General features: G+C 39.4%; 1 protein-coding gene across 1 annotated transcript in view; it reads left to right on the top strand.

Moving 5' to 3' along the window:
• The first annotated feature begins 10,338 nt into the window (after positions 1-10,338).
• Positions 10,339-11,645, top strand: part of LOC127438763 (R3H domain-containing protein 1-like) — a 54,341-nt gene continuing 53,034 nt past the window's right edge. Inside the window, exon 1 of the mRNA XM_051694591.1 lies at positions 10,339-10,462. The gene's annotated coding sequence lies outside the window, so the exon portion shown is untranslated. The remainder of the gene's footprint in view (positions 10,463-11,645) is intronic.

Raw genomic sequence — 11,645 nt, 5'->3', positions numbered from 1 at the left:
GTTTATATAAGTGACTGGAATTTTTTTTTTTTTTGTCATTTTTGAATCTAGATGTTTATGCATAGTGCTAATTCTTTCATAAGAAAAATGGGTTCAAATGTTGAACTTAAAATTCTAAACTTCAAGTAATCAATTACTAGGTTTTTTTGTGTGTTAGAGTACTTGACTACAAAATTGCTTGAAATGCCCATGCCTAGGTGACACATACGTGCAATATTCCTCACATTAAGAAATCAAAACTAAAATATTTATTAATTACATTTTCTTTTTTTATTTCTTTTTTATTTGTATTTAACTGTTCATTTAATTTCTTTAATGTTCAAGGTTCTTTTCAAAGTTACTTTCCTTGTGATCTTATAAATTAAAAAGTCGGTTACATTCCTGGGGTTCATCGTTTCGTCCGAGGAAGTGCGTATGGACCCTGCTAAAGGCAATGCCGTCTCCGATTGGCCAACCCCAGATTCTCGTAAGGCATTGCAGAGGTTTCTGGGGTTTGCTCATTTTTATCTGAGATTCATTAGAAACTACAGCCAACTCGCAGTGGATCTCACCTCCACCTGCACTGGTTTTGCTGGTCCCCATGGGCTGAAGCAGCGTTTTCCAAGCTAAAGGAGCAGTTCTCTACTGCACCTATTTTGATAACTCCCAACCCTGCTAGTCAGTTCGTGGTGGAGGTGGATGTGTCCGAGGTTGGGGTCGGAGCGGTCCTTTTGCAATGCTCTCCCTCGGATGGAAAGATGCATTCATGTGCGTACTTTTTGCACTACTTAACACCGGCTGAACAGAACTACGACGCCGGTAACCGAGAACTGCTGGCTGTCCGGTTGGGCTTGGGTGAGTGGCGTCATTGGTTAGAGGGTGCGGGGATACCTTTCGTGGTCTGGACTGACCATTAGAACCTACGGTACATCCGTAGCGCAGGCGCGTAACTCTAGACAGGCTCGCTGGGCATTATTTTTCGGTTTAATTTCAACCTTTAGTATCGTTCGGGCTCTAAGAACGTCAAGCCTGTCTCGATGTTTCGAAATCGAGACCTCCACCATCCCACCAGATCCCATCCTACCCGCCTCTCGAGTGGTGGGCATGGTATCCTGGGAGGTGGATACTTAAGTCTGCACTGCACTATGAAACACCGCGCCCCCCGCCACATGCCCAGCGGGCATGTTATTTGTTCCGCGGTCAGTTCGGACGCATGTCCTACAGTGGGGTCACTCGTCCAACGTTGCTTGCCACCCAGGGACGACCCACACCCAGGCGCTCATTAGACAGCATTTCTGGTGGCCATCAGTTGCACGGGATGTATGCCAGTTTGTTGCCGCTTGCCCCATCTGCGTGACAAATAAGACCTCCTGTAACCCCCTGGCCGAGCTCCTCCAACCGCTGTCTGTCCCTTCGAGACCCTGGTCACACATAGCCATGGATTTTGTAACTGGCCTCCCCCCTTCCCATGGCAACACAGCTGTTTTGACTGTAGTGGACCGGTTCTCGAAGGAGGCTCATTTCATTCCCCTCCCCAAATTCCCCTCAGCAAGGGAGACAGCTGTAGCAGTCATAAACCATGTCTACTGCATTCATGGCCTCCCGGTTGATGTTGTTTCTGACAGAGGCCCCCAGTTTGTCACATTTTTGGACAGAGTTCTGTCGACAACTGGGGGCTTAAGTGAATTTGTCCTCTGGGTTCCACCCCCAGACAAATGGGCAAGCCGAGCAGACTAATCAGGAACTGGAAAAGACCCTGCGCTGTATGGCCTCCCGTTACCCGTCTTGGAGCGTTAATTTAGTCTGGGTCGAGTAAGTTTATAACTCCTTGCTGTCGTTGTCTACGGGTTATCGCCCTTCCGATGCACCTGGAAAGCCGACAGCCCTCTTACGGACTGGCGCTCGCGTCAAGAGGTCAGTGGACTGATACCGGTCTAAGCCCCCAGCTTACGTGTGTGGGCAGAAGGTTTGGTTGTCCTCCAAGGACATTCCACTCTGATTACCCCCACATAAGCTGGGTCCCAAGTTTATCGGGCCATTTCCCATCACCATGGTCATTAGTCCCGTGGCGGTACGCCTCAAATTACCACCTCACCTCAAACATATTCATATTCATCTCTAAATTAAAACCATTTTTTTGTTCCAATATGCACCCCACCACTCCCGTCCCGCTCTTTGGTGTATACGGTCAGGAGACCGATCGACGTTACACAGAGGGGAAGAGGGTACCAATATCTGGTCGACTGGGAGGGCTATGGACCTGAGAATAGGTGTTGAGTCCCGGCTCGGGACATCCTGGACCGCGTCCTCACTGATCAGTTTCACATCCGGCAAGGTAATTCTGCTGGGGATGCCGGGAGGGGGTACTGTCACGACTCCGGTGAGTTTGCCGGTTTATTTTGTGGTTTTGTTTTTCTCTCTCCCTCACGTCTCGCAGGCGGAGCCGGCACGCATGATCAGTGTTTCCAATGGGAACATTGATCGTTCCCGGGGAAACACTGATCATGCCGCTGATAAACGTGCTAGCTACAACTGTTCCACTGTGATTGCACTCTCTACTTAATTCTTGTGTGCCCTCACTGTTTTCGCTAGATTATTGCTTGTGCTGTCAAACCGCTAACCTTGCTCTCTTTGTCTAGTTGGTGCTGTTTCGTGTATCTGTTGGTTGCTTGTCTCTGCCTGCGTGTCGGGAAGTGTGGTTACCTTCCAGTTTGCTGTACGCCTGTCCTTGCTGCCCACGAATCGCCAGTGGAGGATTCCTCGTCTATGCCCGTGTGTCAGGAATATGACTGCCCTCCATCACCAGGGCTTTGTTCTCTGCACCACGCTTCAACGGAATCATCGGCTCCTGACTTCCACAGCGCATTCACCTGTCTACGAACACACTTCTCCTTTGCCCTCTGCATGCCCACTATGCGCACACACACTTGTTCCTCAGCTCCTGCTACTGCAGCCACCGCTGGGATTCTAATACTTCGCCAGCACAGTTTATGTTGACATTTGTTGTTAATAAATCCTTTGAACTGCTCCTGAACTTCTACAATTGGGTCTCTGTCTCAATCTCGCTTTGACAAACTTGTCATTAAGAACAACAGTAAAATTGGTCAACCTGTTTTGCCGTGAAATACAAAACCATATAATACAGTATAATACAATAAAAGCTTAAATATCACATTATGAAAATGTAATATCAGCACAAGCCTTGTGTGGAGCATGTGCACTACATGTGCGCTACCTGCTAGGCCAAGGGTACGAAAAAAAAAGTAACTTGAAAAATTGGGTTAATAAAATTTTTTAAGAATAGAAAATATATGTACATTCGTAATCAAATTATATTTTAAAATCAACAACATTTAACTTGTGTAATATGATGCATTTATGAATTAAACAGGGTATTCAATGAGAATTTTTTTAGGGCATTTTATTCATAGAACTGATTGGATCATAAAAATTGGCTTCTATATGACAGGTGGTGATGAAAAATCAGAGGGCTTGACAAAGTCAGCCAAAAAATAATTTCAGAGGTGGAGCAAGTTATTACGCTTTATGAAAGATCATAAAGACACATTTTATTTACTTTGAATTAAAGTGCACAGATAAATCATTCACAATAACACCAGGAATGTGTTTTAAGAAAGTAAATATGTTCAATTCTGATTTAATGTTGACTTTATTAACCTGATACTGTAAAAAACATTTAAAACAAATCTTGTTTGTTATATTTGAGTGAATTTGTTCTCACAATATACTGTAAATGGACCGATCATTGGCGTTAACCTAAGATTAAACTTTGATGTAGGAGGACAAGAATGCAAAACAGAACATGTTAATCAACGTTTAATAAACACAAGCAAATTTAAGGCTGTTATTTTTTTTACCTTTCAGCATCAACGATGCTCCGAAAATCTAGTTTGTGTTAATCAGGCTTAATTTTTTCATAAGATGAATATGAAAAGTAAACAGTAGCTAGCCACCTTAATTTCCCACGATAAAAAAAAAAAAAAAAAAAAAAAAAAACAAACAAACAAACAGAAATGTGGATATTTACTGATGATGACTCAAAGCCATGTGGACACCTGTCCCAGTTCATTAGACAGTAGGTGGAGAATCTCCACACGGATAAAGCAATTACAGTAGAGGATTTCTTGGGTTATTGGCTGGAGTGGAGATTACATATTTAATTAGAGAGCAATTATCTGGGCCCATAATCCACATACTAACTGATTAGCAGGATCAAAGTGCTACACAAGGGAAAATTAATTGCGAAATTAAATTTGACAACAAAAACAAAGGACAAACTGCACGTCCGATAGTACAAAATAGATAGCTTCATAGAGGTTAAGGATGCAGTGTTTTAGACGTGCAGATGTGATTATTGGAGGATTTGTAAGATGACTCTGTTATCAAAACTTTCTTTCCAGACTTCTCTTTCTTCCGTGGTACACAAAAGGAAAAATTGTAAAACTTCTCACAGCTTTTTATAATGAAATATCCCATGGTGCATTGGTATGCTAACATACACCGATCAGCCACAACATTAAAACCCCCTGTCTAATATCGTGTAGATCCCCCTCATGCCGCCAAAACAGCTCTGACTCATCGAGGCATGGACTCCACAAGACCTCTGAAGGTGTCCTGTGGTATCTGGCACCAAGCCGTTAGCAGCAGATCCTTTAAGTCCTGTAAGTTGCGAAGTGGGGCCTCCATGGATCGGACTTGTTGGTCCAGCATATCCCATAGATGCTCAATCAGATTGAGATCTGGGGAATTTGGAGGCCAAGTCAACACCTTGAACTCTTTGTCACGTTCCTTAAACCATTCCTGTACAATTTTTGCAGTGTGGCAGGGCGCATTATCCTGTTGAAAGAGGCCACTGCCATCAGGGAATACCATTGCCATGAAGGGGTGTACCTGGTGGTGGGTGGTACATGTCAAAGTAACATCCACATGAATGCCAGGACCTAAGGTTTCCCAGCAGAATATTGCCCAGATCATCACACTGCCTCCACCGGCCTGTCTTCTTCCCATAGTGCATCCTGCTGCAATCTCTTCCCCAGGTAAATGACACACACGCACCCGGCAGTCCACATGATCTAAAATAAAACGTGATTCATCAGATCAAGCCACCTTCTTCCATTGCTCCATGGTCCAGTTCTGATGCTCACATGCCCATTGTAGGTGCTTCCGGTGGTGGACAGGGGTCAGCATGGGAACTCTGACCGGTCTGCGCTACGCAGCCCCATACGCAGCAAGCTGCGATACACGGTGTATTCTGACACCTTTCTAACATGGCCAGCATCACGTTTTTCAGCAGTTTGTGCTACAGTAGCTCTTCTGTGGGATTGGACCATACGGGCTAGCCTTCCCTCCCCATGCGCATCAATGAGCCTTGGGTGCCCATGACCCACCGGTTGTCCTTCCCCGGACCACTTTTGGTAGGTACTAACTACTGCATACCGGGAACACCCCACAAGACCTGCTGTTTTGGAGATGCTCTGACTCAGTACTTTTAGCCCTCAGATCAAAGTCACTCAGATGCTTACACTTGCCCATTTTTCCTGCTTCCAACACATGAAATTCAAGAACTGACTGTTCACTTGCTGCCTAATATATCCCAACCCTTGACAGGTGCCATTGTAATGAGATAAACGAGTTATTCACTTCACCTGCCAGTGGTTTTAATGTTGTGGCTGATCGGTGTATTTGTATTTATCCTGATTTACTTTAATGAAATGTTTACACCATTCTCAGGTCATCAAACCTGAAAAGACTTGAAAATAATATCCATTAATATTTTTTTATTTTTTTATTATTCATTTATAGTTCAACATTTTCCAAGAGTAGCTGGCAACTCTGTGAAATAGTACCTGTCTAGTTAAAAAGGAAATTAGTGCCAGATGATTAAACACAGTCAGACTTGATTACAGTCAATATACAGCTTTATTCATTCAACCCCTCACCATCAGAATCAAGACACCAGCACTAAAATTCAACAAATACATAATGACATGGGAATTACTGAAAAGATCAAGAAATTAGAACTGCCAGTGATTGGTTGGAAATTACGGCTGATGTCAAAACAATAAAAAGTCAAAACAATTTGTGATGTTTTTAGAATAATCTCATTATAGGCCTTTTTAAGTCAGAATGTTTTGAGCATAAAGTCACAACATTATGCGATTAAGGTAGCAATATTTATGAGAATAAAGTCAAAATTACAGGAATAAATTTGCAGCATTATAAGAATAAAAGTCATAACATTACGAGATGAAAGCAGTAATATTTTGAATCAAAGTAAAAGTTACGAGAATAAGTTTATAGCATTACGATTAAAGTTGTAACATTATGAGAATAAAGTTGTAGTGTTTTGAGGTTAAAGCTGTAATGCTTAGAGAATAAAGTCATAATGTTGAGTGTAAAGTCATAACATTACAAGATCAAAGTAGTAATATTTAGTCAGAATTACAGGAATAATTTTTTCATTATGAGATTGAAGTCATAATATGATTCTTAATGTCGTAGTATTATGAAAATAAAGTCATAACATCACAAGTTTAAAGTACTTTTTAAAATAATAAATTTGTAGCATTTTGAGATTAAAACAGGCAATATTTTGAGAATAAAGTCTTAATGTTAGGAAAATAAAATGTCTAGTGGCACTAACACACTGTAGTAGGAAATCCATCAGTATAGAAAGTGTGAAAAAATGTTTTTTAAAGGTGCACTCAGTAATTTTTTCCCCATTAAAAAAAGTTTTACTCCTAAAGAAATTAATTGTAATTTTGAAACATATGTATAAAATCATGAGCACACACATGAGGTGAAGACTCTAGTCATACCAGTAACCTAATAAAAGCTGTTTTATTCTACATGGGGTAGGGGCGCCCTCATGGGGGCTGCCATTTTAGAATCACATGACCAGCTGAATACTTCTCACTTAATCTCAGTAACCGTTTTGTTATTGGACACTTTCACTCTTGGATTAAATTAATCATGTCTGATTGTGAAGAGTGAATTTCTACAATGGCATCTGAAAACTATTGATTTTGAGTGATGTTGCATCCACACCACTAGGTGTCACTGTAAGTTCAAGATGACATGAACAAAAAGTTACTGTGTTACTAGGAACAATAGATTTGTATAATAGAGACATTATTTGTTAGTTTTAAGAAATTAAAACAGTTTTTGCTGCGATACATACAGGAAAGGGTGTAAAATGTAATTGTGCATGTCATTTTAATGTGCAAGTAACTTGAAGTGTTTGCGAAGGCAAGAAACATTATTATTATTGCTCATACTAAGAACTGAACAAACCCCACACACTAAGTATTCAACTTTGGCACGTAACTTGTCCCGTATTGTTTGTCCTACAGAGATAAATGATATGCCAAATTATGAGGCTTATTGTTGTGCTAGTACATCTCTAAGCAATCAGACTTACGATTTTTGCACAGGCAGTGGCTGAAACAATGTCATAGACTTACACTGATGGAGGGAGCCAAGCAATATCTAGGACCCAGAATAACATAGACTTGTAGAGCAACTTTAAAATGAAGATATGCCAGTAATTGGCAATTTTTTGTTCTCTCACTTAAATAAAGGTCAAACCAAAAACCGGACATCTGTAACTACATTTATCCCATCAGCCACTGTGACTCACAAAGATTCCTGTGGGATTCTATAAAATGCGTCCAGCTGAATGTCTGCCTAATTAAGAGACTGACCCTGTCCGCACCAAACAGAGCACTGTGTGTCCTATCATTGATCCGAGACCCACCACAGCGTCTACTAAATGACCCGTCTGACCCAGAGCTACAAGAGCATTGACTGACAGAGAGCTTGAGTAAATTAGATTCTCCCCTGCTTTAATCAGGCACAGATTAAGAAACAACTACACACTACACAGACAGACAGACAGATAAATAAACATTTATATACAGTACATAATAAACATTATGACATGTTATGTTGTTTAACTTTCATTAAACTATTGATTAATATGTTTAATTAATTAATTTATTTTTATATACAACCTCTGCTTTGGCAAAACTATTATTTACAGTCATGCCAATAAAGCCAGTTTGAATTGAATTGAATTAAATAGGCAGATAGACAGACAGAAAGACACATGAGACAGATAGACAGACAGACAGATCAACAGACAGAGAAACAGAGAGACAGACAGACAGATAGAAAGATAGAAAAGACAGACAGATAGAAAAGACAGACAGACAGATAGAAAAGACAGACAGACAAATAGACACACAGATAGATAGAAAAGACAAACAGACTGACACACATATAGATAGACAGACACACAGACAGACAGACAGATAGATTGATAGAAAAGACAATAAGACAGACACACAGATAGATAGATAGATAGATAGATAGAACAGACAGACTGACACACATATAGACAGACAGACAGAAGGATAGACAGATTGATAGAAAAGACAGTAAGATAGATAGATAGATAGATAGATAGATAGATAGATAGATAGACACACAGACAGATAGATAGACAGATAGATAGATAGATAGATAGACAGATAGATAGATAGATCAGACAGACTGACACACACATAGATAAACAGACAGACAGACTGATAGAAAACACCGTAAGACAGACACACAGATAGATAGATAGATAGATAGATAAATAGACAGACAGACAGATAGATAGACAGAACAGACAGACTGACACACACATAGATAGACAGACAGACTGATAGAAAAGACAGTAAGACAGACACACAGATAGATAGATAGATAGATAGGACAGACAGACTGACACACATATAGATAGACAGACAGACAGACTGATAGAAAAGACAGTAAGACAGACACACAGACAGATAGATAGAACAGACAGACTGACATATAGATAGACAGACAGACAGACAGATTGATAGAAAAGACAGTAAGACAAACACACAGACAGAGAGAGAGACAGACAGACAGACAGACAGATAGATAGATAGATAGACAGATAGACGGATGAATGGAAAAGTCTTTTAAAAAGATAGAAACTAACCGTCTATCCTTTGATAGAGCAAAACAGACCCCCTCTCTCTGGAAGGGCATGAGTTCTTCCTGCAGTTTCTTTGGAAGGAATGGCACCCTTGCCATGGAGAGAATATCCCACCGGGGTTTTAAGCTGACCTTTTCTCGTTCTTTTTCCTTCATTTACATTTCTGTAGTAAAGGAAAAAAAAGTGTAATATGAATAATTTTTAAATTAGATATAATACTGGTTTACAGTCTAGTCTAGTGCATGTTGCACAGCAGCAAAACACAATAAATGCATGGATGCACATACAGCGACTTCAATAAAACTCTAATAAGTCATTAATAATGCAGTTAAAGCACACTCACCATATGAGGATCGTGGTAGCAAATTATTTCAGAAGTCCTGCAACCATGTTTTGACATTTCTCGGCTATACAGTCATTGACGTCATAGATGCACGCTGCACGTTCTATCCGCGCGACGCGTGGTTTTTAAATTGTAAATTGTGATTTTTATTTTGTATTATTGCTAGTATGTTGAAGTGCAAGACATGTAACTGGAACAAAGAGTATTCCACAACAAGTGTTAAATTGGGGACGTGAGGTATTTTAAATGTGTTTATTTTTAAAGGTTAGGGTGCCTCAGTGCTCTCATCTTTCGGCGGGCGGCACACGTTTTTACAAAATGTAGTTAGTAATAGTAAATGCCACTCACTGGGCTTCTTTCACCCGTCTCTGGATCTTAGAAATGTAAACAAAACCTAGAGCGGAAAACACGGAGGAACAAAAAGGCGTAACTTCCGGTACGAGAAACTTGAGCAGCGATTGGTTAAACTCGCATTACGTGACATAAAAAAAAGTATTTTTGAGTGACAAACATCCAAAAGGAAATTTAATTCAGATCACAGATATTTAGTGCGGTGAACTTCGGTATTAAACTTTTATTTATATGCACTTTTTATAACCTGTTATTTATTTATTTACATTTTTAAAAAAAACATTTAGTGCATTTGTGCATTACTACATGTATTATTTATATTGTTCGGATATTTTATTCATCATTAATATATTATAAATAATAATACATGTAATTATATTATTACTATTGTTATTTTTTATATAAGATTATTTTCTTATACAAATATACCATTATGAAATATATTTGAACCAATTCCATATTAAAGTTTCTGCTATGAAGGTATTATATATATTGTTTCTTAATCTATGCGTATTTGCCTAACAAAAATGTTGAGATATTCGGGTTCAGTCTTCTTTTTAGGGCCACGCTGCGCAATCTATAGGTTAAATGTTGCAATTGCATATGTTTAAACTTATTTTTCCTTCCAGGTGTTTGTGTATTTCGTCTTCAGTGCCGCTGACAGACCGAAAGCTACGACTTGAGCCTTTAGCAGCCATTAAACTCATCATTTCTCCCCATTTCTCCTAATATTTACACTCAGATCTGTCCCAGAGGTAAGCTAATAGCACATTTACCTTCATTGACCGCTTAAATATCATAATATTTGGTGTTATTCCGGTGAATTTGAGTGATCTGGAAGAGCTATTATGTTTAATATCACTTAGCTTAACCATGTGTGTTAGCACACCACAGTGTTTTAGTCTTATTTTAAGTATTTGAAACAAAATATCAGCCTTTGATGACAGACAGTGTGTATATTTAATGTCAAAGAGTGTTTTACAAACACTGTTTGGATGTTCATATTTATAAAAGAAATGTGCTAATTGATCTATATGAGGGCCAAGGAGAGACCAGACACTAAAGAGTAGATAAGCATGCAGCTGAATAAACCAGACATGTTCGTGCTTTGAAGTGGTTTATGATTATTTAATCTGAATGCACTACTGTTGGGGTTTTTTTTAGGGTTGAAGGTTGTTTTGCGTAGGTTGATTTAAAGATCAATGCTTCATTCATCAGGGCCTGTGCTGGAGATCTAACCACCAGAAGGAGATTTGTCAAGAATATGACTGTGTTTATGTTACTAAATAAGATATTCTTTGTATATGTTATCTTATCGTTGCCATTGAACCAGAAGGACTGATTGATAGGTGTTCCATGCTTATGCTTTTATGAATATGCTAATGATTTTTGCTATATCTAATTTGGGATATATCTGTGACCGTGTCTGTTTCGGACAGTTGTGACATTTTCGAAATTATCGGTTCGACTAGGCCGATATTAGAAGCAGATAATGTCAAATAGTGGTCGATTCAAAAATCAAATAGGCTTTGTTAAAACAGAAATTGTGCATTATCCATGCACAGCACTGCTGGTAGGAAGACAACGGACGCTTATAATTGGCCAAATAGGCATGCTATCGGCCGATATTCTCAGCATGGCCAAATATTCAAACAATAACTGTAATCAAACCTTTTTTATTTACAGCATGCAACACAGTATTGGTTTATAATATCAGCCATCATATCTGTTATCGGCCATATCTTATGCATAATTATCGGTTATCGGCCAAACTTCTAATATCGGTGTGTTCATAATTCTGCTCTATTTTTGAAATTCCACATTGCTACATTTCTGATATCATTGGCTCCTTATAATTAAAAGGGGTGTAAATCGCCAGTTTCGTAACCAAAATATAATTTGCATATTTTAATGAGCTCACTGAAAAGTGCAAATCCA

Source organism: Myxocyprinus asiaticus, chromosome 50 (genome assembly GCF_019703515.2).
Source record: "Myxocyprinus asiaticus isolate MX2 ecotype Aquarium Trade chromosome 50, UBuf_Myxa_2, whole genome shotgun sequence".
Classification (NCBI taxonomy): Eukaryota; Metazoa; Chordata; class Actinopteri; order Cypriniformes; family Catostomidae; genus Myxocyprinus; species Myxocyprinus asiaticus.
This window is presented reverse-complemented; position numbering and strand designations above follow the sequence as displayed.